The 26,410-nt window shown below is 41.0% G+C and overlaps 1 pseudogene; it reads right to left on the bottom strand.

The window, feature by feature from the left end:
- Positions 1 to 6,891: 6,891 nt before the first annotated feature.
- Positions 6,892 to 26,410, bottom strand: part of LOC112922584 (hypoxanthine-guanine phosphoribosyltransferase-like) — a 44,167-nt pseudogene continuing 24,648 nt past the window's right edge.

Here is a 26,410-nt window from a genome sequence, read left to right as displayed (position 1 = left end):
ATGAGATGAAGTGAAGTGAATGACACAGGCATTTTAACCTAGTGTGAGACTATTAGTGACCTACTGACAATAGGTAGAAAGAGGATCATCTGCTTCTGGACTGTGGTTGGCCATGGGTGACTGAAACTATGGGTGGGGGTGAGGGGATTGCTGTAACCAAAGCATGTGGTGGATGGCTTATGGTGGATGGCATGTCAAATGTGCACCTGCCTCCCTGGCTCACTAGCCTCAGATTCATAGCTGTACAGATCCATGATGTATGGGCCTGATACACATAAAATGCTTAGAACAGAGCTCAGTTTCTCTGCCTAGAAAATGAGGTAACAAAAGTACCTACTTTTTCGGGTTGTTTTGAGCATTAAACAAGATGATAGATGTACAATTCTCAGAATAGCGCTTAACACAAAGTAAGAGCTCTATTAGGTTTTTTTAATTAAAAAAAAAAGTTAGAACTGTTTTTATTCTGGAGGAAATGCCTTGACAAGACTACTTGGTTTAGAGGCTGAGACCCCGGGGGTAATAGACAAGAGGGCAGGGAATGGCTCTCTTGCCAACCACCAGGGTTGTCCCATCCCAAGCTGGATGTTGACAAACAATATTAATGGACACCCCCTACCTCCCCACTGCTCTAATTCTAATTTATAATTTTCATTTCTCAAGCTGACCAGGAGTTCAACAGCCTCCCCTGGTGTTGCCACCCCAACCTCTGCTCTCGGTGATAGGAAAGTTGTGCAGCTCTCCTTGGTAGTTGAAATCAGAAGGGAAAAGGTGCTGGAAGTAGACATTGTCTCCTGTGTAATAAACAAACAGAAAGAACACTCAAAAAGGATAAGACTGAGAAGAAATGGGGTAGCCAACCCAAGCCTTCACTTGGAACTGAATAAATCCCACTTTGTGAATGACCCAATAATCAGTCCAGTTTTCTCAGAGTTGCCTTCCAGGAATTTCCCTGAATGGGTATAATAATAAGATCCACATTGGCTGTCGGAGGGAGAAAAGCCCTTTTGGGAGCCACTAAGTCTCAGATTAATCTTTGTTGCTCAGAATCTTCTGACTTTGTCTGGCTCATGGCCATGGAAGTTGGTAGGTTCTCTGGGCGCAGCTTGGTTGGACCAGTGAAGTGGGAAAAAGAAAGCTCTGTTCTGTGGTGTCAGGTGTCCTTTCTGCTGTCAGCTTTCTCGAAGATGGGATGAATCATTGAGTCTGTGCTGTCAAATGGGTGATTGTAAAGATGCGTTACTTTTTCAGTGTCACCCATGACCATTACCGTGTCAAATACTTTCACAACAATAGTAACAAAGTAGACATTTCTGCAGTAACTTAATACAGAATGATGACAGAGTTATGGAACATTTGGGCCACAGAGCAGTGATTTCACTCATTCACTTGACAAGTGAAGAGACAGTTCTTCTTTTATGGTCATGGAGGGTGGATATTGAGTTGTAGGCAGTAACCTAAGAGTCAAGGTTGTTCTCCCTGTATGTGTCTCCCTTTCCTCTCACAAAGCATAAGAATGGTAGAGATTGCTGACTGTTGCCTAGCATCCATTATTTCCTCCTCTTCTTAAATAGTAGTCCCGTACTCCCATTAGTAACTGGGAACATGGTTTCCCGACCACAGAATACATTCCCAGCTCAGTGTCTGGGTCTGACTCCTGAGATGTAAACAGACATGATTAATGCAATTGCTTGGTTGTCTTAGAGACAAAGCCACCTGCCCCAGATTTTCCACTACCCTCCCCTTCCCTTTGCTGAAAAGACACTGAAACTCTAGTAGCAGCCTTAGACCTACAGATGGAAGCCACTGGCAGAGGACAGCAAATCCCTTCCCCCATTCCCATCCATGTTCACCCTGAATCTTATTCCAGGATGCAAGATTCAATCTGCTTTATGATCAGCCCTGTGCATGTCATAGAAACTCAGAAAGTATTTGCTCCTGTCTCCATGATACCCTGCCTAATTCTTGACTCTTTGATTCTTTCCTTCTTCCAGACTTGGCTTTGCTGGCTGCTTCAGTCTCACTATTAAATAATTGATTTATTGTGTATTCATTCAGCCACCGCTATTAGCCTATTGTTTTCTTGGTACCAGATGCTAGTAACAGAATATTGATAGAAACAGGCAAGGGCTATCATCATGGAGCTTATGGCCTACTCCTTGTTGATTGAAGGGCAGTGGAGGGGAAGCTCTTTGCTGCAGCTTGGGCCTAGAAGTCATTACCCTGCCCTACTTTGCAGTTGCCCACTGTGTTGACTGGGAAACCAGTTATTCAAGAGAGCCGAGCATGATATGGTTAGGATTGTCAAGAACCCAGATGTGCTCAGTGAGCAAAAAGCCCATTGCTGAATGGCAAGAAGTAGAGGATGAAAGCTTCCCCAAAGAGGCGGGGTACTGATTAGTTTTCCTTTAAAATGGTTTTATTAGGGGTGCCTGGGTGGCTCAGTCAGTTAAGTGTCCAACACTTGATTTCTGCTCTGGTCATGATCTTGGCATTCTGGGATTGAGCCCCATGTGGGCTCCATGCTCAGCAGGGAATCTGCTTGAGGTTTCTCTCCCTCTCCCTCTGCCTCTACCCCCACTCATGCATGTGTGCTTTCTCTAAGATAAATACATAAATCTTAAAAAAAAAATAGTTTTACTAGCTAAGTTGTCTTTTCTTCAATATAAAGCAATACAGATAATAAAAAATAAAAAATAAAATAATTGATAATCTTACCACGCAGGAGTCACTACTCTTAACATCTGTGTATATATTACACACTTTTCAAGTACATCACATTTATCATATCAATCATACATGCACAACTAAGAATGTTTCTTTTCCCCACATTTTAAAATTTCTGAAATCCCGATAGGTCTTTGAATCAATGTGTTTAAAAAGTAGCATGTCATGGTTTAATTGGCAGTATCTTTCTTCTTAGTGATCAGTAATTTAACAGTCCATTTTACAACTGATGACATCTGAGATCTAATGAAATAGATACATGTTCAGAGAAATGCTATCACCCTACAGTGATCTGAATTTTTCAATTAATATGTTGCAACCATCACCTTAAGTCAATAGAACTTTACATTGTCATTTTTAATTGGCAAAGAATATTCCACCATGTAATTGTACCATAATTTGCTTATCCATCCCCTGTTTCGCTACATTTATTTTATTTCCATTAATAAGTAACCATAGTAGGGGCACCTCGGTGGCTCAGTCAGTTAAGCTTCCAACTCTTGATTTTGGCTCAGGTCATGGTCTCAGAGTTGTGAGATTGAGTCCCGTGTGGGATTCTGCACTTTTCTGCTTGAGACTCTCTATCTCCTTCTGCCCCTTCCCCACACTCATACATGCACTCTCTCCCACCCCCTCAGTAAATAAATAAATCTTAAAAAAAAATGTAATCATAACAGGAGAGGCTACATGCAGTGGAAGGCTGTGGGTGTTTGAAGAGAGGGGCTATGTAGGAACTCTCCTTACTTTCACTTCAATTTTGCTGTGAACTTAAAACTGTTCTAAACAATGAAGTCTACTCAAGAGAAATTAAAAACAAAACAAAACATTATGAGCAATGCAAGTCAAAGCAAGTCACATGGCCAAGCTCAGATTCAAAGGATAGAGGAATAAGGTCCACCTCTTGGTCAGGGAAGCTGCAAGTTCATGTTACAAAGGAATGTATATACAGAAATGGGAGGAATTTGTGGCTATTGTTTTTGACATTGAGCACACTTGAGGTGATTATAAACAGGGCAGAGACATGTTCAGATTTAAAATATAGAAAGATTATCCTGATGACTTTGTAGAAAATAATTTGGAAAGTGGCTTCGGTAGGGGTAAAAGACTGTCAAGAAGCTATGGCCATGCTGCTCCTGGGCCATCGAGGTCTGAAGGATGAGTGAATAAGGATTCAAGAGGGTGCGGTCAGGGTGGTAGAAAGTAAGGCACTTATAAAAGATTCAGATGATTGAAATGTCAGAAATGATAGGGATGAAGATCAAGACAGCCTCAGGAAAGGAGCCGTTGTTACTGGCATCACAGAAGTTGATGTGTCCTTTCTGGAGCACTCCTTTGGGGGTTGTTGAAGAATTTATGAATTAAAGGGCCTCAAAATCTGCACGGGGGTGGAGGGATTCCCTCAGCTGCACATCCCTCTCAGTGGCTGATGCTCTTCAGGATGCTGGTGGAGGACAGGCTGAGCAGATGGAACCTGCCAGAGACAGAACCTGAAGAAAGCTGTGTCTCACATTTTAATTTTTTTATTATTATTTTTAAAGGTATTATTTATTTATTCATGAGAGATAGAGAGAGAGAGAGAGAGAGAGAGAGGCAGAGACAGAGACAGAGGCAGAGGCAGAAGCAGGCTCCATGCAGGGAGCCCGACGTGGGACTCGATTTCGGGACTACAGGATCATGCCCTGGGCCAAAGACAGGCGCTGAACCGCTGAGCCACCCAGGGATCCCTAGAGAGCCTTTTTTTTTTTTTTTTTTTTTGAGAGCTATTTTTAAATAAGAAATTCCCTCTTCTATCCTTGAACAGTGAGAAGAAAGGGAACCAAGGGTCAATGGCAACATGTGGGGGAGACTTGAGACCCTGCCTGTTTGCAAGCCTCTGTCACATGATGTTCTCTCTCCGTCTTCCTCAGCCCCAGTCTTGTAGCTTCCTTGGTGCTTGCTCTTGCCACCACCCCTCAGCACGTGCTGTCTGTGCCTGGTGCATTCTGTCCCGCAATAAAATTCAGCCATTGAATAAGGCTCTGGGCCAGAGGCTGGGCTTGAATCCTGCTGCATCTCTTATGAGTTGTGTGACTTCAGCCAATGTTCCCCAGGCCTTGGCTCTCTTAAGCATAGAATGAAGGGTGCCTGGCTGGCCACATGGATTTAATAAATAGCTGTTTTATTATTGTTGTTGTTATTTTATTTTTTTAGAGCTTGCCCTGCCTTGTGGAGTCCCCTTTAGGGAGAGAGTGAGAGGGAGAACAGAAGTGCCCCAGAGAGCAGCATGGAGCCTTCAATCGCAGGCTCCATGCTTTGAAGATTTTCACCCATTATCTGTAAACTTTTTGAGCTTGAGTTTTCTGGTCTGTAAAATAATAATGACTACTTTGATGGGTTTCAGTAAGGCAGAAATTAGTAAAAATTAGATTTATCTTAAAGTGACAGAAACCCTGTAATAACAGTGAGTTAAATCTGATAGTGTTTATGTCTCCCTCATGTAAAAGCCCAGAGGAGAGGGTCTGTGGCTGATGGGGGCCTTCTGCTCAGAGGGTCCTCAAAGACCTGACCTCCTCCCTCATCACTATGATGCATCTGCTTGGTTTCATGGTCTATGATGGCTCCGTGCAGGAAGAAAAATGGATGACAAAGAGTAAATCTGCACCATTTCTTCAATAAGTTTTCAGAAAACTGCCATGGGGCACTTCTGATAACACCCCATTGGCCAGAACTCGCTCATGCGGCTTCACCCAGTGGGAGAGTAGGCCAGAAAGTGAAGGTTTTACTCTGTTCAGCCATAAAAATGCTATTCCTTTAAAGGAAGGCGAGAGTGGGTATTGGAGAGAAGCTGGTTGGCTCTGGCCTATGTACACAATTTACTCCTTGCACATAGTAAGCCTGCAACAGATGTCTGTTATCATCATTCTTATTGTCCATCTATGTACACTTTGCTCATTTGAGGACTCAGGAGAAAGGCTCTCAGCTCTATCATTCCTGGCACTGCCCTGTTCTGATCTCTGGAAGTCAGGAGCAATCTTGTGCTTGTGAGGACAGATGTATTTTTTAAGGTGCCCTCCAAAAGCTTTACCCATGTGTTTGAATTTATTGGAAGGAGATCAATAAAATTGTGTTACTTCTATAAATTGGGGCATATTGAAATAGAGAAGCGCTCAGTCTTCATGGATTAAAATAGCGTTTAATCTTCAAATTGAATAGAAATGTCAATTTACTTTAAAAAGTAGCTGATAGAAATATATTTTATCTGAATAAATTATGTACGAAAGAAAAAAAAAGTTGGTAGAATTTGATGGAAATCTTCATCAATGACAAAGTGTTTGAAAATGTTGATATTGACATGGGGTTTTCCTCTTGAGTTAATTTAACCCAAGTAAGACATTAAATTCATGCAATGTTATCAAATTGGCATGCATATGTATGTTTTCAATCAGAAACTTGAATAGGATACTTCAAAGCCAGGAAGTGTTGTCTATGTCTGTTCTACTTGGCAGTGTAGAGGGTGAATTAAGTCACTGAGGACACAGAATTTAGGGAGGCATCACTCTCTGACCTGTGCAATTCCCTAGGTGTCACATTTGCCCCACCCAGTCCTGTCCCTGCCATTCAATGTGTAGCTTATCAATGGACAGTGTTAAAAAAAAAAAAAGGTTGTTTTTTGTTGTTGTTGGTTTAAGAGGCATTGATTCTGCATTGAAAATTTAAAAATGTGTAAAGGTTTTTGGAATATACTGATTAGTATTTAAAAGAACCAAAAGAAGATTCACTGGAAATAGTCTGAATAAATGAGAAAATTCAGTTAATATCACTGAAATGCTATTAACATAACTAAAAAAAAAACATGATTCAGTTTATAATAAACCTCTTAGATACTGTCAGATAAGAAAACTAACTGCTTCTTACTCTTTAAAGTGGTATAATAATTAACAGTGTTCAATCACTTCTGTTCTTTTCATGAATTCATGACTATAAAAAATTAATAGGGCACTTCAATAAAATAATATATCTTCTCTTTAAATTTTTCTTACAGAAGTGTTTTGTTTTGTCATTAAAACTTTTCCATTAATAAATCAAACAATAATCCCTCCAAAGAGAACCGATAGACTATCAAGCTCAGACTAAAGAGTTCAGGATGGCAGCCACTGGTATTTCTAATATATACAACAGATAAAATTCTCAGAAAGCACATGCAAGAAGCTCGACTACACGGATGGCCACAGAACATGACCATTTGTCAATTTTACTGGTGACGACAATTGGACTACAGATATTCCCAAACTCTGCCACCCAACTTGAGCTCTCATTTTCGGCTTGATATTTTGCTTTTCCAGTTTTGCTAAGGACACAAACGTGATTTAAATCTTTGATGTTGGGGATCCCTGGGTAGCTCAGCGGTTTAGCGCCTGCCTTCGGCCCGGGACGTGATCCTGGAGTCCTGGGATCGAGTCCCACATCGGGGTCCCTGCATGGAGCCTGCTTCTCTCTCTGCCTTTCTCTGTCTCTGTGTCTCTCATGAATAAATAAATAAAATCTTTAAAAAAATAAAAATAAAAAAATAAACCTTTGATGTATTAATTATAGTCAAAGACATATCCTACAACAAAGTAGCCTGGAATTTCATATCCAACACAATCTAGTCTATATCCAATAGTTTTGGGGAGCTTTTTTACCAGCAAATTTGCAGTGCTGACCATCTTCGGATGATACTGCTTGACTAAGGAAAGGAAAGCAAGATTTGCATTGTTTTGCCAATGCCAGTTGTATCTATAGCAACCAAGGCATTCTTTCCAGTTAAAGTTGCCAAATCATCTCCATAAATTTATTTTATGGCTCCAATTGAATGGTCATTACAATAGCTTTTTGGTCTCATAAAATCTGCAGTCAGGAGGTGGATATATTACTATTTTTGTTCAGTGCTTTGTAATAATCCAGCAAGTCAGTAGAGAATTTATAGTCCCCCTGGGACATGCAGATACTCCAACTGGGCTGCCATGTGATAGCCTCCTATCTTCACAGATTTTCAGATGTAAGCCAATTTGTTCTGTCCATGATTAGTCCTTTAGGAATAAGAACCTTTTCTAAATCCTTGGTGTAATGATTAGATATACAAAATAAATCTAGGTCATAACCTGGTTCAGTATCACCAATTGTGATGCAGGGCTGTGGGTTGCCATAATGGAATTAGATGAAGAGGACCACACAAGATTTTTTTTAAAAAATATTTTATTTATTTATTCATGAGAGAGAGAGAGAGAGAGGCGGAGACACAGGCAGAGGGAGAAGCAGGTCCCATGCAGGGAGCCTGATGTGGGACTTGATCCCAGGACTCCAGGATCACACCCTGAGCCGAAGGCAGGCACTAAACTGCTGAGCCACCCAGGGATCCCACAAGATTGTTTTTAACTAGGCATTTGAAATTCTCATATTGTTAAGACAGGTTGGATGACCAGGTCACCTCATAGCAGTCCCTTTTAGTAGGAAGGGCACTGGACTTATATACAGGCTGGCCAATTTGCCTTGGTTTGCCCAAGACTGTCCCAATGTTAGCACTGAGAGTCCCTCATCTGGGGAACCCTCTCGGCCCCAGGCAAATGGGACAACTGGGCATCCTAACTTGGAGTCAGAGTCCCACCTCTGTTATTAACTAGTTGTCTGACTTTGAGCACAGTGCTTCATTTCCTCATGGAATCTTTCCTCATGGGTATAATAGGGGGAGTGACACCTCTTATCAGGCCCCTTGTGAAGATCCTGGGTGAAAACAGTGCCTCATCCTTGGATTCTGGTATCAAGGCCCTGCTGGCTCCCAGGGACTCAGGGTGACAGTCTGCTGCTCAGTGAGATGGAGTCCTCTGTACCAATACAGTCCTAGCTGACTTGAATTTATAAGATGTTTGTGATTCAGTATTTGTAATCCAAGGACTCTTTTTCCAACTATTTACTAAAAGAAAATTCTGAGCCTTGGTAGTTTGAGATATTACCCTACGTGAGGCTCGACATCTGATTATGCTGATAAATATGTCTTGTGTTTGGTTATGGGGCTGTAGCATATCTTTGAGTTTTTAATGTATTCAGTGTCACATCAGGGAGATTTATAAGAAACACTACTGATGTTTAAATGCGTTTGTAGAAAACCATTTTGAGTTTTTGAGTTATAACATGGACATCACCTGGTTTTCAAGAAAGTCAGGAGAAGTAAGGTTGGGTTTTAAATTGGAGAAAGGGGTCTGGGCTTTTCCACTTTCATAATGTCATTTTCTGAGACATTAAAGGCATTGTCCTGGGAGCTTATTACTGGATCTACTGCAAATATTGGGGTTGATTTGAAGGGCAGGTAGTCAGGTTTTCTGTGTACTTTGTTTTCTTAAATTTCCTTTCTTTGCTGAAGACTAATGGCTATTTTTCAGCCAAGGCCAGTGGATGAAAACCCAGAAAAAGGGATGCCTGGTGGCTCAGCAGCTGAGCGTCTGCCTTCGGCCCGGGGCGTGATCTCGGGATCTGGGATGGAGTCCCATATGAGGCTCCTTGCATGGAGACTGCTTCTCCCTCAGCCTATGTCTCTGCCTCCCTATCTTGCTGTGTCTCTCATGAATAAATAAATAAAAAAAAAAAAAAAAAAAGAAAACCCAGAAAAGAAGAGGATGAGTATTGGCTGAGTGTGTGACACAGTGGATAGACTGTGGATACACACAACTTGGATATAAGAATATTCTGGAAAATTAAAAATGCCAAACAAAGATAAGCTCTTACCTAACTATTTCTTCAAATCCAAAAAGCTCATTCATTTCATCTCAGTCCCAGAGTAGAAAGTCCCACTTTTCTGAGCCTCAGTTTTTCCTTGTATAAAAACTTACCTACCTCATGGAGGGGAGTAGGAGAAAATGTTGGGGAAAGCATAGAACAAAGGTAGATTATTGATGTGGTGGTGGTGATGATGATGATGATGATGATGATGATATGATTTTTCAATTATCATCTTGAAATTCAAGGCAAAAATCGAATTTTTATAAATCTGACTCTATTTAAAATGCCCATATAAAAATTGAATATGTAAAGGAAAGCTGTGGCAAATATTCAAGGTAAGTATAACAATACCCTGCAAATAACAGCCAGCATGTAAACTGAAATACAAGGATGGCCAGCAGGAGGAGATAGACAATCACATTGGTATAACAGCCCATTTTATGGGCTCAGAGTGGACCTGACAGATGCATTATGTATGGGCTGTAGGGTATCCACATGCTTGTTCTGGCTCTTGTTCCATATGCTCTGGAAATTCAAGGGATTAAGCATTTAAACAATAACTCTGACTTGAGGAGGCTGATGTTTAAATGGAATGGTTTTCTCAGGCCCCACATTTCAAGGCTTTTCCTTACTAATTCCAGCCCTGGGGCCCTCCTCACTGTCTGCTTTCTTCAGTCCCCTTCCAGAACTCCTTTGTGCTTTCATAGTGTCCAGGACTTCTCCTTTATTACACTCCTTGACTCTTCTCTCAATCCCATATCCAGCCTACAGAACATCCCATTAGCTTGACCTCCAAAATATATCTGGAACCTGACCACATCTCACCATCTTTCTCAAGCCCCTAATTACCTCAGGTTCTTGCAAACTCCTCTTTGACTGGTTTCCTGATTCTGCCTCCATTCAGTGAGTCTGATGCAGACAGACTGGTGCTTTTTTTTTTTTTTTTTACAATAATTCATATATTTATTCTTAAGCAAATTATCAATAAAAAATTTAATACTAAAATGCCCTTACATTGAGTTTGCTGTTCATAAAACCTTTGTGGGTTTTTTGTTGTTGTTGTTGTTTGTTCGTTTTTAGTGTTTACATTGAAAAAAAAAAATCCAACCATCCTCTTAGTTTACACATTTACAATACTCGTGCTTCGCCAGGTCTAACCTCCGTTTAGAGAGAGGGCCGCACCACATGCACAGATGGAAGTGGGGTGCTTTTGAAACACAACACAGATAGAGTCCCTCCTGAGGCTAAAGCTCTCTAAAGCCTCCTTGGCGCAGGAGAGCAAAAGCCAAAATGGACTGTAAGCCCCTCGGGGTTCTCTGCCTCCCCCATTCCAGGTCTGTGTGCCTCAGTTTTTCCTTTCTCTCCTCAATTCATTTGCTCCCACAACACTGGCCTCCTCCCTGATTGCCATTCCCCATTTGGTGCCTTGCGTGGGCTACTCCCTCTGCCTAGAACACTTGCTCAATATCTGCACAGTAAGTTCTCTTCCCTCCTCATGTCTTGGCTTAAGTGTCTCTCTTTCTGGCAGTCTTCCTTGACCAGCCTCTATACGCTGTATTCCTCCTTGCATCTGCCCCTTCTCTGCACATTTCGTTAAATTTCATGGTGCTTCCTATGTGCAGGAGACTATCTTTTTTTTTTTTTTTTTTTTTTTTTAAATTTTTTTTTTTTAATTTTTATTTATTTATGATAGTCACAGAGAGAGAGAGAGAGAGAGAGAGGCAGAGAGAGAAGCAGGCTCCATGCACCGGGAGCCCGACATGGGATTCGATCCCGGGTCTCCAGGATCGCGCCCTGGGCCAAAGGCAGGCGCCAAACCGCTGCGCCACCCAGGGATCCCTGCAGGAGACTATCTTAAGCACTTCCAAAATATCCTGCTTACGTCTCACAACATTCCTCTGATGTGGGCCTTATTATTATTTGCATTTTATAGATGAGGGAAGTGAGGTACAGAAAACTTATGTGGCTTGACCAAAGTTCTAGAGCTCATGTAGGGGAGAGCCAGGCTGTACACTGCCTGGGCTGCCTCCCCTTGCACACCGCACCATGTGACAGAGTGTTTATGTATATGCTTATTTACTTTCTGTCTGCCTTCACTAGAATGTAAGCTGTAAGAAGTGCAGGGACTTTTGCCAGTTTTATTCATTGCTGTATTCCTAGGAAAGGGCTAGCATATTGTAAGTATTTGTTGAGTGAATTAATAAACTTATCATAAGTAAAATACATAACGAAAAGCGCACAAGGTCCATAAAGGCAGGGCGCTCAATAGGTGTCCTCAGATGAAATGGTGAATAGGTTCCAGCGTCCTTATCAGTAAACGAGGTAGGTGGCCTTTCAGGTCCTTCCCACTGGCAAGCTGGCATTGTCTTTCATTATGTTTTCTTTCATTTAATGTTCAGGAAGAGAATCACTGATGATTTAACACAGAGAAGTCACATAATCTCAAAAATATGCTTCCATCAAAGGGCTGCGAATGTTAGACAAGAGGAAGCAAATAAAGACCTTAGCACCCCGTAAGTTTTCATTACACAGAAACTGCATTAGGAGGACAGTTATTATCTCAGACCTTGAAGAGTAGATGGGTCAAGGAGAGTCTTCAGTTCAGTCACTGGGCTTCGCCCTCAGTCACTCTGGCCCAGAGGCAGGGATTCTGCATAAGAAAGAAGCAGAGGCCAGCGGGGGGTGTTGGGAGGGGGGAGGTGGGGCTAGTCTGGAAGGGTTTTCCAGGGACGCACACAGGGTGGGTCCCAGAGAGGAGGAGGAGGGACGTTGTTTCCTCATAGACCAGAGCAAAGTGCAGAACTGAGGGGAGTGGCAGCAAGTGAGGAGTTTGAAAAGATCAGGAAAAGGATAGCTACTCCAGCAACTGAAAAATTTTGTATTCTTGGAATTAGGGCCTAGTTCTGCATGCGGGACCATTGGATTGTTGCTTTCCACTCTAAAAGCACAGATGGAGCCTAACTCAGGTCAAAGCTGGGATGCAGAGATGAATTAGGTGAAGTCTTTACCTTAAAGAATTCACAGTCTAGAGGAGACAAATGCAATGACTCATTCATATTCATTCATTCATTCATTCATTCAGCAAGCTTCCGTAAGCCCCACTGTCTATGGCTCTATGGCTCATGGTACTAAGACCTGCCTAAGCTCTCAGTGCACACATCCCAGACATTGCTTATAATAATGGTCTCTTTACATGTCTGCTCCTCCACTCTGGCTCGGCTTTTAGAAGGCCTCTGTCCTTTTCATTGCTCTAATTCCAATAACACAGTGCTATACAATAACATAGTTCAACTTATTGATTGAAACTGAAGTATAACCTATTAAATGCCAAAACAAAACCATAAAGGATGAAATAAAGCAGATCCTAAAATCAATACAAAGAGCGGCAAATTAACCCAACTGTGTATCACCTTTATAGCTCAACCATCCAGACAATGGGAGTTAATTCAAGACATGGGTTTGTTTTTTTTTTTTAACATAATACCTTGACTGTGTATTATTAGTGAATTATATTCTGAGGGCATTAAAAATAACCACAAATAAGTCTTGAACTTTAATCAATAGATTTGCATGGACATACTTCATGTATTGCAAGTAAGATCAAATGAGTCCATGGAACACATGTATAAAATGGGAGATGCTGAGGAAAACACCATGGTTTTGGATTTGAATTTGTGGGGGTCACTTTGAACCCATACATATCTGCAGATGCAAAAGTATTTAGCTACTTTGCTAGTTTTGCCATATTTATTTTAATTTCTCTGAGGTCATAATTCAACAAAATCTGTAGAATGCTTACTATATCCCAGACACCATACTGAGCACTTTACATGAAATATTTCATTTAATCCTCACCACTGTCACTGTGTGATATGTATAACTCTTATTAGAAACATGAGAAGCTTGCCTACGGTAATGGCAAAACCAAGTTTGGTCTGACCACAGAACTGTGCTTATAAACACAGAGATAAGTAAGACAATTCATATTTTAGCCCCATCTTAAAACACTGCATTCATTTGTGACACTAAACTTGATCTTACTGCTAAAATAAATAACCCTTACAGGGGAACAAAAGACCCTTAGGAATCATCTAATTTGTCAATAAAAGCACTTGTGCTCAGTTGGAATACAGCATATTTTTAAAGGGTCTGAGAGGCAAAACTGTGGGGTTTTAGATCTGGCTTTGCCAATCTGGCATGTGGCTTTGTTTAAGTACATTAGACCCTCTCGCGTCTATGCTTCCTTTTTTTTCTGAATTGAAGGAGCTGGAAGACACAAGGAATCATAAACTCAAATGTATTCAGGGGTTGACACAAATGAATAAAGTGGCCCAATGACCCAATGGTGTCAGTGACCTCTCAGCTCCAGGTATGTACCCCTGAGGTCACCAGACCTTCTACTTATCAAAAGAAGCCAGGAACCTAGACTTTTATGTGACAACTTTCAAATCTTAAATTAAAAAAATAAAAAGCTTGCGTGAGTAAAAAATAAGGAAACAAAACAAAACAAAAACCCTAAAAAACCAAAACCAACTATATCAGTATGTGGTCCTTAGGCCATCATCTTGTAATTTTGCATCAGATGAACTCTGAAGTCCTTTCAAGGATAGTTTGTTGAAAATGAAATGATCCCTTCAGGCCTGGAACAGATGTTTTGTGCCTTAAGTTGTGATGCTTAAAGCTGATTATCTCATTCATCTTCTTAAACTCTTCAAGGTTATGTTGGGAAAGTGGATGAGTCTTGGTACCTCTTTGAACCGCCTTCTGCTTACCTTTGGAATGAAGAGGCTGAAGGTCTCTGAGAAAGGAAAAAAAAATTAGTATCTATTGAGAACATGCTGTATGTCAGGGACTTCTCGTGAATCATACCATTTATATTAGTTGGGATTCTCCAGAGAAACAGAATCAGTATGATGTGTTTGTAAATATATATATATACATATATACACACACACATATATGTTTATATATACACTCACATAGAGAGATTTTTTTTAACTTTTAAGTATGCTGTAACACCCAACATGGGGCTCAAACTCATGACCCTGAAATCAAGAGTTGCATGCTCTACCAACTGAGCCAACAGAGTGCTCTGAAAGAGATATTTATTTTACGTAATTGGCTCATGCGATGGTGGAGGCTGACAAGTTTAAAGTCTGCACAATGGGTTAACAGGCTGGAGATCCAGGAGTGGTAATAGTGCGTTTCAAGATTGAAGCTTATCTGCTAACAGAATTCTTCCTTGTTCAGGGGAGGTCCATTTTTGTTTTTTATTCAGGCCTTTAACTAGTTGGGTGAAGCCCACCCACACAAAGGACAATCTCCTTTACTCAAAGTCCACTGATTTAAATGTTAATCTCATCTACAGAAAACACACTCTCAGAAACATCCAGAGTAATATTTGGCCAAATACCTGGGTACTGTGGCCCAACCAGGTTGACATATAAAATTAACTATCATACCACTTAATCCTCACAATGATCCTCCTAAGTAGACTACTGTTCCTATTTTACAGATGAGGAAACTGAAAATCTGAGAAATTAAATGACTTTTAGAAAAAATGATTAGGAGCAGAGCTAGCATTCAAACTCAAGTCTGTCTAACTCCAAAATTCATTTCTTCACTCAGTTTTATCATGATTCTAGATATTAATGCTACTATTTGAAAGGATTTGCTTTGGTAAGGTCCAACATTGTGATAGATTCCAGGATCAAGGGAGCTGACTGCAAAACCCAGAGCTCCAATCTGGACATACAGGGAGACACCCACAAGCGGATACTGTCAGCCAAGTTGTCTACATAGATTACTTCATGGATGCTTCTTCTGTGGATTCAACAAGGCAGAAGCTAAATGAGCCAGGGAATAGTTTTCCTACACTTGGACCCTTTTCAAGCTGTTTACATTCTATCCAACAAATATTCACTGTGCATTTCCTTCATGCCAGGTATCTTGCCTGGAGGCTATGGATACAGAGATGCATGAGACACATCCTTGGCATCAGGTTGCTGTGTATCTAGTTAAGGAGTAAGGCAAACACAGTGCTGTAAATGGATCCCTGCAGGGAACCAGAGAAGGGAGACCTGGTACCCTGTCTCTCTGACTCTGGGGTCCAGGCCTCTCTGGATTTTATTTCCTTGGAGCCTAGCACACTGCCTAGCATTTAGTAGGCGTTCGATAAATGCCCACTGAATGTCTGCATGGGTGAAGGAGTGAATGGAAATTTACTTATTCCCATGTTTGCACCCTTTGCTACATGGTTATCTCCTTAAGGGCAGGGGAAGGGGCTAAAAACATGGACTCACGACTTGGGTGATCTGACTCTAAAGTCCAGCCACTTCTCTTACTGGCTGTGGAATATGATCTCTCCATGGTTCAGTGTCTTTGACTATGAAATAGTGCTAATCATAGCACATGCTATGATACCACTGTGAGGATCACAGGAGTTAATGAACTGAAGATACTTAGTGGAGCACCTCGCATGGAGCAAATGCTCCAAAATATTACCTGTTTCATTGACATGGTCACCATTAATTTCTGTCTTTGGGATATAGCCCGACTCTGTAAGTAATTGTGGGTGATCAATAGTAACTGAACTAACTTATCTTGGGCTATTGGAGAAAGGGAAGGGTGGGCAAACCCTTCCTTTCTTTTCCTTTTTGGCGGCTTCATCTCATCTCTCTGCTGGATTTCCCTTAAAACCTCACTAACTCTTGAAACCTTGGAGACCAGGACAGACTAATCCCTAAATTATTCACACCTCAAGGTGAGTTGCCCATCCTCATGTGAATGAGGCCCTCATTAGGGCCTTCTTCGAAGCTTGAAGGGAAGAAGAGCAGGGCAGCCTTCCTCCCTGCTATTCAGGCACTCATTGCATCTCTAGCTGTTCGCTGGAAACACATTCCATTCAGACATCAGCCAAGTTAGCCCTCTTTGGAAGAGGCCAACTCTCTATAACTGATTCCTAGCCCTGCCAGTGGAGCCTTCAGGACTCTTCTAGATCTCTGGCTTCCCTCACTTTTCCACATACTATCTCTTCAGCAGTAGGAATATTTTCAACCCATAAGGAGAATGTGTCTGATGCTTTGGGTATCTCTGTGAGGAGGCAGGTAAGTGGACATTGCCTTGAGGATTGAGTAGCATGGAAATAACTTGCTCTTTGGCCTTGGGCAAGTCGCTTCACCTTTCTGGGCTTCAATTTTCTTGTGCTTTTAAGTAAGAGAGCTGGACAAAGTGATTTCTAAGATCATTCTTGCTCTAAAATTCTATGATCATCAAATCATCATGTCAGTAAGTGGCCACCAGCAAATATGTGTGGAAAGGAATGCTGTTTTGGGAGATCAGTCTAGCAGCAGCTTATAGAACAGACTGGGGATCTAGCAGACCCTGCAAAGGAGGGAACCATGTAGATCCCCATTAGATTCAAGGAATGTGACCTCTCCCTGTGTTCACAACTAGAGGGACCAAAGTATTCAGTGCCTCCCCTTCCCTATCATATGCCATCTGATACCCAGCTAGCTTCCAATGATTCATAGCAAAGATTCCCACAATTCCTAATGAGGGCAACCTCACATAAGCCATTCTCTAATGAATATTCTGTGATTTCCTTGAAAATGATAAATATGGGGTAGCCCGAGTGGCTCAGCGGTTTAGCACCGCCTTCAGCCCAGGGCCTGATCCTGGAGACCCTGGATCGAGTCCCACGTCGGGCTCTCTGCATGGAGTCTGCTTCTCCCTCTGCCTCTCTCTCTCTCTCTCTCTTTCTCTCTCTGTCATGAATAAATTAAAAAAAAAAATCTAAAAAAAAAAATGATGAATATGGCTAATTCTCAGAAGTCCTTGCTATACTTTTGTTTGTTCCAGACCAGAGGAAGTTGGGAACATTTTTAGAGGGATCAACTCTCCTGGCTTCTCACTTAGTTACACCATGTTCAATTAGACCATGCAGTGCCACTCTGGATGTGACGTGGCATGGAATCATCATAATGGCCATACTTCTAATTTGGAAGACATCGACTTACCTTTACATTTCACCTTTATCTTGGCTTGGCGGAAATTCATTAATAATGGGAAAAGATTACAAAAAAATGTTCACTTTTCAATTAACCTTCAAGTATCCTTGTTTGAATTCAGTAAAAAGTTTTTGCCAGAGAGATGCAATAAAATATATTTGAGCCAAGGGTGGTGGGGGGAAAGCAAAACAAATATATTTTGGAAGAAGGAATAATATTCTAAAATATTTTGCTTTAGAGTAGCAATATATTGAATTTTCTCTCTGAAAATTGTAGTCAGTTAAGAATATATTCTAAATAGATACGTAACAAAGAAAAATTAATGAATATAATCTTTGGATGACAGATTCCAGATTGGACTGATAAAAAATGTCAGAGCATTTAGGGTTTGGTCCTAGATTCTCAAGTGCAAGGCCTAACTTCCTTGATGTCTATGGTGTCTTTGTCAAAAACTCAATGATGGGAAATATTTATGGTTGTTTTGTCACATTACTTATCTGAAGTCAATGGGAAACACCTAAGAGTTCCCTTTTCCTTTCAGCTTCAAAATGCAAGTGATTCAGAAAACACTCAGGTTATTTATTTCTGGATGAGAAAATTAATGACAGCCCTCCATATCCCAAATTTTGGTATTCAAACTTGTTCTTCAACTTCTGTTAGGTTGACACATCTTATTTTGTAGGTCTTGGGCTTTTTGGAGAGTGAAGAGGAGAATTTGAGGTTACATGTAATATAAAGATTATAGCAAATGTTTATTGAAATACTTGCTATCCTAAAAAATTATTTGTATAAGGTTGATTTATAAAAATTTTTATAACTTTGTATGTAATTATAAAACAAAATTTAGGAAATATGTTTAAAAGAGGAAGAAAATAAAAAACACTGCTAATTCTGTCATCCAGAGATAATCACCATTTTTATGTTTTTGCTATAATACTGAACTTAATGCTGGCAAAAAGTAGGTACTCAAAAAGTTAGTCTATTATGACACAAAGAAATGGAAGGAAATTCCATGCTCATGGATTGGAAGAACAAATATTGTTAAAATGTTTCTATACTACCTAAAGCAATCTATCCATTTAATGCAATCCCTATCAAAATACCAACAGTATTTTTCACAGAACTAGAACAAAAAATCTTAAAATTTATATGGAACCCTAAAAGACCTTGAATGACCAAAGCAATTTTGAAAAAGAAAAGCTGGAGGTATTACAATTCTAGACTTTAAGTTATATTACAAAGATGTAGTAATCAAAACAATATGATACTAGTTAGAGAAAGACAAATACCATATGATGTCACTCATATGTGGAATTTAAGAAACAAAACAAACAATCAGAAAGGGAAACCAAGAAACAGACTTTTAATTCTAAAGAACAAATTGATGATTACCCGGGGGAGGTGAGTGGGGTGATTGGTGAAATAGGTGATGGGGATTAAGGAGTGCATTTGTCATGATGAGCACCAGGTGATGTATGGAATTGTTGAATCACTAGATTATACACCTGAAACTAATATAACACTGTATGTTAACCATATGAGAATTATAATTTTTTTAAAGAGTATTAATCCATTGACCATGTCCTCAAGTGTTGATTATTATGAAGTGTGTGTGTGTGTGTGTGTGTGTATATATATATATATATATACATATCTTCTTAATTGCAATCAATTATTTTTGGGTGCTCTCAGGATCAGTACTTCAGGAGGGGAGGCAAAATAATCAACTTTGGGGAAAAGGAGAAAAGGCTACTATGCAGTGTCAGCAAAGGCCTCAGTTGATCCCAAAGGGAGCTGAGATGTCCTTTCAGGTGTTCTTTCCTTGAGGCAAAGAGATTTCTCTCTTTCTCTCTCTCTCTCTCTTTTTTTTTAAAATATTTTATTAATTTATTCATGAGAGACACATACAGAGAGGCAGAGACATAGGCAGAGGGAGAAGCTGGCTTCCTGCAGGCACCCTGATGTGGTGCTTAATCCTGGAACTCCAGGCTCATGCTCTGAGCTGAAGGCAGATGCTCAACTGCTGAGCCACCCAGGCATCCCAGATTTCTTTATTCCTCAAGCAGAGTTTTCTTTGTTAGGCCCATAAGTCTCCAAACATGTCTACAGAGGAAATTAGAAACTTCAAAGAAGCACAAAGGAGAACTAACATCTATAGTTTCATCATGCAAGGACTATAGTTTGGCGCATTTCCTTCTGCTCATTTTTCTTTTTAAGTAACCCTTTTTCTTCTTCAGAAACTTTTTACCTCTGTTTTGAAAAATCTAGAAATAACAATCAAAACAAAAGTAACTCTTAGATTTACCCCTATGGATCCTTAATAATTTTTTGCGATTTTTTTTGGGGGGGTTTAAATAATGAGGTCACACTGCAGATATAATTTTCCTTTTTCTTTTTTATTGATTTGTTTATTTTAGAGAGAGGGAGAGAGAGAGCATGGAATGGAGGAGGCAGAGGAAGTGAGAGAGAAAGAATCCCTAGTAGATTCCCCATTGAGCACAATCCCATGACCCTAAGATCATATCTGATCCAAAATCAAGAGTTGGATGCTTAATGTACTGAGCCACCCAGGCACTCCTGTGGACACAATTTTCTGGCTTAATTTTCTTCCCTTCAGTTTTTATTTTTTTCAGATTTTATAGATACACATAGAGTCAAAAAGTTTTGAAAGACATAAAAACCAGTCTCTTGACTTTACCAATTCCCCTTTCCTCTTCTCCAGAAGTAAAGTTGTTCACCTCTTTTGCTGTATCTTACAATGGATGGTATCTTAGAGTTGATGAATTGAGATATCAAGAAATATTTATAAGGTCAATACTCTTGACCCAGATGTTTATTGTAGTGTTATTTCTATCAAAAACTTGGAAACACAGCCATAGGTCAATTAGATAAATAGAGCACTCCAGTTGGAAGATTAATTATGTGGCCATAAAAATAAGCTTTAGGAGACTTCCCAATGATTTGGAAAATTCTTTTTTTTTTTTTAAGATTTTATTTATTTATTTGATAGAAAAGGGGAGAGAGAGAGAGAGAGAGAGATCAAAAGCAGGAGGAACAGCAGAGGGAGAGGGAGAAGCAGGCCTTCCACTGAGTGGGGAGCCCAACACAGAGCTCCACCCCAGGATTCCAGGATCATGACCTGAGTTGAAGGCAGATGCTTAACTGTCTGAGCCACCCAGCCTCCCCTGATTTAGAAAATTCTTATGTTGTCATGTTAAGAGGTATAAAGTGGGCTAGAGACATCTGATGAAAGATGATGGATGAAACACAAGCATTTACTTTTTCTGACTTCCAAAATCACACTAAATGGGAATAAGTGAGACATATAAAGAAAAGCATAAATCTTTCAGGGTAAAGATTTTGAGAGGAGAGTTAATGACAACTACATTTTGGAAGGTAGAAAACAGCTGCAATTGAGTGGACTTAGTAAATTGAAAAAGCTAAATTTAAGCTAGCACAGGGGGAAGTCAAAATAATTCAATTTTATCCTGCTTATTATGGGTTGACTTATATTCCCCCACAAAATCATACATTGAAGCCCTAATGTCCAGTACCTCATAATGAGACTGTATTTGGAAACAGGGCCTCTAAAGATGTGATTAAGTTAAAGTCATTAGGGTAGGCCTTAATCCAATATGATTGATGTCCTTATAAGAAGAGACTAGGACACACAGCCGCACAGAGGGATGGCCATATGAAGACAGAGGGAGAAGATGCCATCTATAAGCTAAGGCAAGAAGCTTCAGAAGGGACCAACCCTACTGACACTTTGATTTTGGCCTCTTGGCCTCCTAAATTGTGAGAAAAGACATTTTTGTCATTTAAGCCTCCCCTGGCTGTGGTATGTTGTTGTGGCAACCCAAGCAAACTATACACATCACCAATCCCTCAGAAAGAATTCATAAAAATAGATACTTCTGGAAACTAAAGGAGAGGGGTGTGTCAGACCAGAGGATTCCTTAGTCTGTATAAGAAATATTTGAAATTCTCAAATTCTCCTCTGCTCCTTGGGTGATGATTGGAGGTTTATTTTCTAGAGAGGATCTTAGAGGATGTGGCAATAGTCGCATGCAAAAGCGGTGGTAAATACAAAAACAAAAGGAAGTGTCAGGTGGAATTCTCAATGCAGAGACGTTGCTCCCACTCTTCTTTTTCCACTTAATCTTTACAAAATTGAAGTGTGGCTTTGCCATTCAGAAGAGATTTGAAGAATCTCCTCTAGTAATTTTGACCAGCCCATGACATCAGAGGTTTCCTCAATGAAATAGCCCTGTCAGAACACCCTATAGTGAAGCCCACAGTCAAAAAGCACTCCTGCTTCTGTCCCCTGTGCCCAGAACTTCCAATGACCCAAGTCATTTTCTTCCCTGGGCACCCCAGATGCCCTTCCTCCTGAATTCCCAGTTCAGTTCCCTCAAAGGAAGTCTTCTTCACACACCCTGTCTTTAGTCTTCAATTCCTGTTCCTTGGGTGCCCTGTATAAATCACTTTGTTGGCAGAAAACAGATGGCACACTTAGAGGGTAATTACAAAGCATTGGAAGAGCGGTCATCTTCCAAAGGTCTGGGCAGGGTTAATGGAACCAACGGAGAATAGAAAGCATCCGGTGAATAGCAACAGAGGGGAGCTATTATTATTCCTAGGTATGTGTGTTAGAGGGACCTGGGGAAATCTGTAATCACTGGAGAGAGACTGCCTGCTAAGGAGACTAGCCATAGGTGAGGAAAGTAGCCACTGCTAAAATCTCAGACTGGAAGAGCAGAGTAGGAATGACAGTCAGCTGATTTTGGCTGGTGTGGGTCCAAGACTGGAGTCCTCACCTGATCCCTGCTGGCACCATGATTATGCTTTAGGAAACTTGTCTTAGTACCCTCTCTTTCTTCCTATTGCACCCCCATCTCCAACCAGTGTTTTACATTGGCTGAAGCCAACCAGGAGCCAGAGGGCATGGGAGCCCGGGGCATACACACCATAGAGATCAATCCTCAGTGTCTGTGAGGGGTTTACAACACCTCTAAGTCTCCTGATCTTTTGCAAATTCTCAGGACTGTGGCATCTGATTCACAACTCCCTTTGATATCTGAGATCTATTTTATCTGTGTATCTCAGTTGAGAGATCCAATTTACCCTTTTGTTACAATTGCCAAATCAATTATATCATCAAGTTCTGATCAGAAAAAAAAAAAAAGTATTCTAGGTATTTACAACAAAGGGAATTTAATGCAGGGAATTTATTACATCAGTAATGGAAAAGGCCAAGAAGCCAAACAGGGACTAGAGATGAGTAATATCAAGAAACCATCACTGCCCCCAGGCTAGAAAATCAAAGGGAGGAGAATGTGTCAACAGAACCTAGGGGCCAAGTGACGTGGCTGGAGATGGGACCATGATGAACCCGAAGGTCAGAAGCAGGGATGACAAGCTTGCTGATCTCGGCAGAAAGTGTGGGAGAGTTGCATTCACTTCTCCCTCCTCTTTGCCCTCCAGACTCTCACAAACTCCTCCACTGATTGAACTCAGCAAGAAGCCAGAGGACACAGGAGCCCTCAGGTTCAGCACCCTCATGGATACAGAGTAGAGCAGGGCAAGATAAACCTGAAGGTGTAGTACATCGAGAGCAGGACGAAGAGCTTTAAGAGCCAATCTTCTTCCCATCAATCCTCCGAGAATCTCAGCAGTCTTCTTAGTGCTAAGGGAGTCAGTTCAGCTTTTAAATGTCCTAAGCACAGAGTGTATTTTCTGGCCACACTGCACCACTGAAGAACACTAGTCTGATCTTGTAGTAAAGACACAATAACTCTTCAAGGAGGTCTTACTCTTTGACTGTCACACTTGGACAATTGGGTGCATGCTTGGGCTCTCATGGTAGGAACACTGTTGAAATTCAAATGCTTAGCAAGCCCCCAGAAGCATGATCAAACCAGCATGGTAGGGTTGGATAGGGGTTTCAGGCAGAGATACATACCAGCCAGAATCAGCATTTCTATCATGGAAACTTGGCTTGGAGCCTGACTTTCCACTTCCTCATATGGAATTCCCCACTGGAAGCTTAACCTCAGCCAAGATCATTCCAACCACCAAATACATTCTACTAGTGTTGATTTGCAAAAGGAAGGTTTTCAAGTTTTTCCCTGTTCTCTCAGGAAGCTCTTTGGCCCCTAAGAACATTTCCATCTCTAATCCAGTAACCAACTCTATATCAAAGAAGAACTGGGAGAGTCAATTTGTTAATCCAGATGTTCTGCTACCTATCTTCCATCAATAAATGCCCACTGAGTCAGCTGAAGACCTTGTTAGAATATAGATTATTGGGTTTCTGCTTTTAGAGGTCTGTGATGGGGATTGGAACCAGCACCCCAGTTCTCATCTTTTAAAGCTGTGCCCCAGTTTAAGAAAATCTAACATAGGGGCATCTGGGTGGCTCAGTCAGTTAAGCCTCTACCTTGGCCTCAGGTCATAATGCCAGGGATTGAGCCTGCATCGGGCTCCCTGCTCAACGGAGAGCCTGCTTCTCCCTTTCCCTCTGCCTGCCTTTCTCCCTGCTTGTGCTATCTCACTCTCTCTCTGTCAAATAAATACATATAATCTTTAAAAAAAAAAAACAAAAAAACAAAAAAAAACTAATGTAAAAATCTCAGCTTCTAGGACAGAAAATGACCCTAAATGATTTATTGACTTCAAAATGTTTCAAAAGCTCTATTAAGAAGTTCACTGCTGGGATCCCTGGGTAGCTCAGCGGTTTAGCGCCTGACTTCAGCCCAATGGTGTGGTCCTGGGGTCCTGGGATCCAGTCCCATGTCGGGCTCCCTGCATGGAGCCTGCTTCTCCCTCTGTCTGTGTCTCTGCCTCTCTCTATGTCTCTCATGAATAAATAAATAAAATCTTAAAAAAAAAAAAAAGTTCACTGCTAATTTTCTTTAAATGGAAACTTCTATTTCATTAAAATATAATTCAAATTACAACCGCTTTATTTACATAAAACTTGAAAAAACTTTCATAACACTTTTAAAAGATTGGTTTTATTATGAAAAATAAGGTCTACCTATAATAAATCTAATGAATATTCTTGAAAATACTGTTAGGAAGCACATTCCCTTTTGCTGATTTCTGAAAAGTTATAAACTGAAATACATCTGATCAAATAATTAGAGAGCAGAGTAAGTCAGTGTATAATTGAGAACTGAATTTTCAGGTACCAACTAAACATGCTTGTGCTTTGAAGCCTATCATTCTGTAATTAAAATCTTGAAATTCAAGTTCTTTATGCAATGAGTATGGAATGTGAGGAGAAAGAATACGAATTTCATCATCAATTTAGGAAAGCCTGGGCTTGTGTTCTAATCTCAGGTTTGCTATTTACTCTTTTTGTGACTTTGGGTAAGGTAATTAACTCATCTGAGACTCAGCTTTCTCAAAATTTAGTGGCTTAGAACAGTAACCATTATATTGTGCAGAAATCTGTGGGCTGGGAATCTGAGGGGGCAGGGGTCCAGCTGGAGCAGCTCAAGTCTGCCCCCACATGGTCTCAGCTGGCATGGCTCATTGGGGACTAGAGGACTCCAGGTGGCCTCACTCAAGCATCTTCTGTCCTAGCTGGAACAGTTTGAAAGGCTGGGGACCCATTAGTTATGACTGGGCCTTGCTCTTCTGGTGTTGGTTGGAATCACTCATATGTCTGGAACCTAGCTTATTCTCTATGTGTTCTTTTCTATGGATAGTCTGGGCTTCCTGTGGTTGGCCACATTCTCCTCTGAGTCAAAGAACAATCCATGGAGACTCCTTAGAGTGTAGGCCTAGAAATTCCAAAGTATCACATTGGCTGCATTCTGTCGGTCCAAGCAAATCACAAGGCCAGCTCAGTTATGGAATTGGGGAAAGTGACACCTTTCCTGATGTGAGGAGGGGCATAGTGATCACCTTTGCAGGCAATCTCCCACAGAGACCAACAAGAAAAGTCAGCTTTGCCACACTTCTCCATGAACTTGACTTCCCTCAGTGTTAGTCAAAGTTAAAAACTGAAGAGCACTCAAAGCCTATGTATGGAGAGGGTATGGTCTCGAAAGGAGAGGAAGGGAATAGTGACTGAAATGGAACTGAAAAAAGCATTCTGACAAACCTATACACACTGAAACCCGGGATTGCAAGCGCAGAGCCACAGCTACGTCTCACCACGCCTGTATCCACTGCAGATGGCATTAATCAACAACAAAGTCCATGTGTGCCCTTAACATTCTTCTTCCCAGGTCAAGACTCTATGCCACCATCACAAATCTACCAGTCTGAAAAAGAGAAGACATCTATCTACCACTCGGGCTCACCTTCTGAGGGGTAGGGGAGATGTGACTGTTTTAAGTATGCTCCACAGATTGATCTTGGCATACCTTCCCCTCTCCTGCTTGAGGCCACTGCTTTACCCCTTAGCTTGGAGCAGCAGAGTGCCCTTAATAAAGTGGTTTTTGAATGGGATTGTTTGGTCCTCACACCTCAGATGAAAAGAGGAGAAAACTGAGACTCAAAGAAGTTGCATAATCTGTCCAAGTTCTGCAGTGGGATAGCAGTGGCCCCAAGTAATCTCTTCCTACTGTGCATAAAGCCTCCCATAATCTCAAACTCTCAGAATCATAGACTGTAGGAGCTGAAATGATGGCATCAGGCCTAAGCTTTTTGTTTTTCAGGTTGAGAAACAGAGGCCCAGAAAGTGAAAGTTCTTTCCAAGGATCGGGTCCAACTGAGGCAAGTTAACCTCAGAACTGGCACCCAGCGTTCATGATTCCTAGTGAATTGCCCTTAACCTCAATTTCAGCAGTTAATTAGTGCAGCTTGGCTGACTTCAAACTTTTGGCTTATCCATTTGGTTGATCTGTGCTGTGAAATCAAATAGGCAGGAGGTGGTTTCTCACAGAGTCTGACCCACAGCCTGAAGGAGCTCCCATACCTTAATTTTG

This window comes from Vulpes vulpes, chromosome 14 (assembly GCF_048418805.1).
Source record: "Vulpes vulpes isolate BD-2025 chromosome 14, VulVul3, whole genome shotgun sequence".
NCBI lineage: Eukaryota > Metazoa > Chordata > Mammalia > Carnivora > Canidae > Vulpes > Vulpes vulpes.
This window is presented reverse-complemented; position numbering and strand designations above follow the sequence as displayed.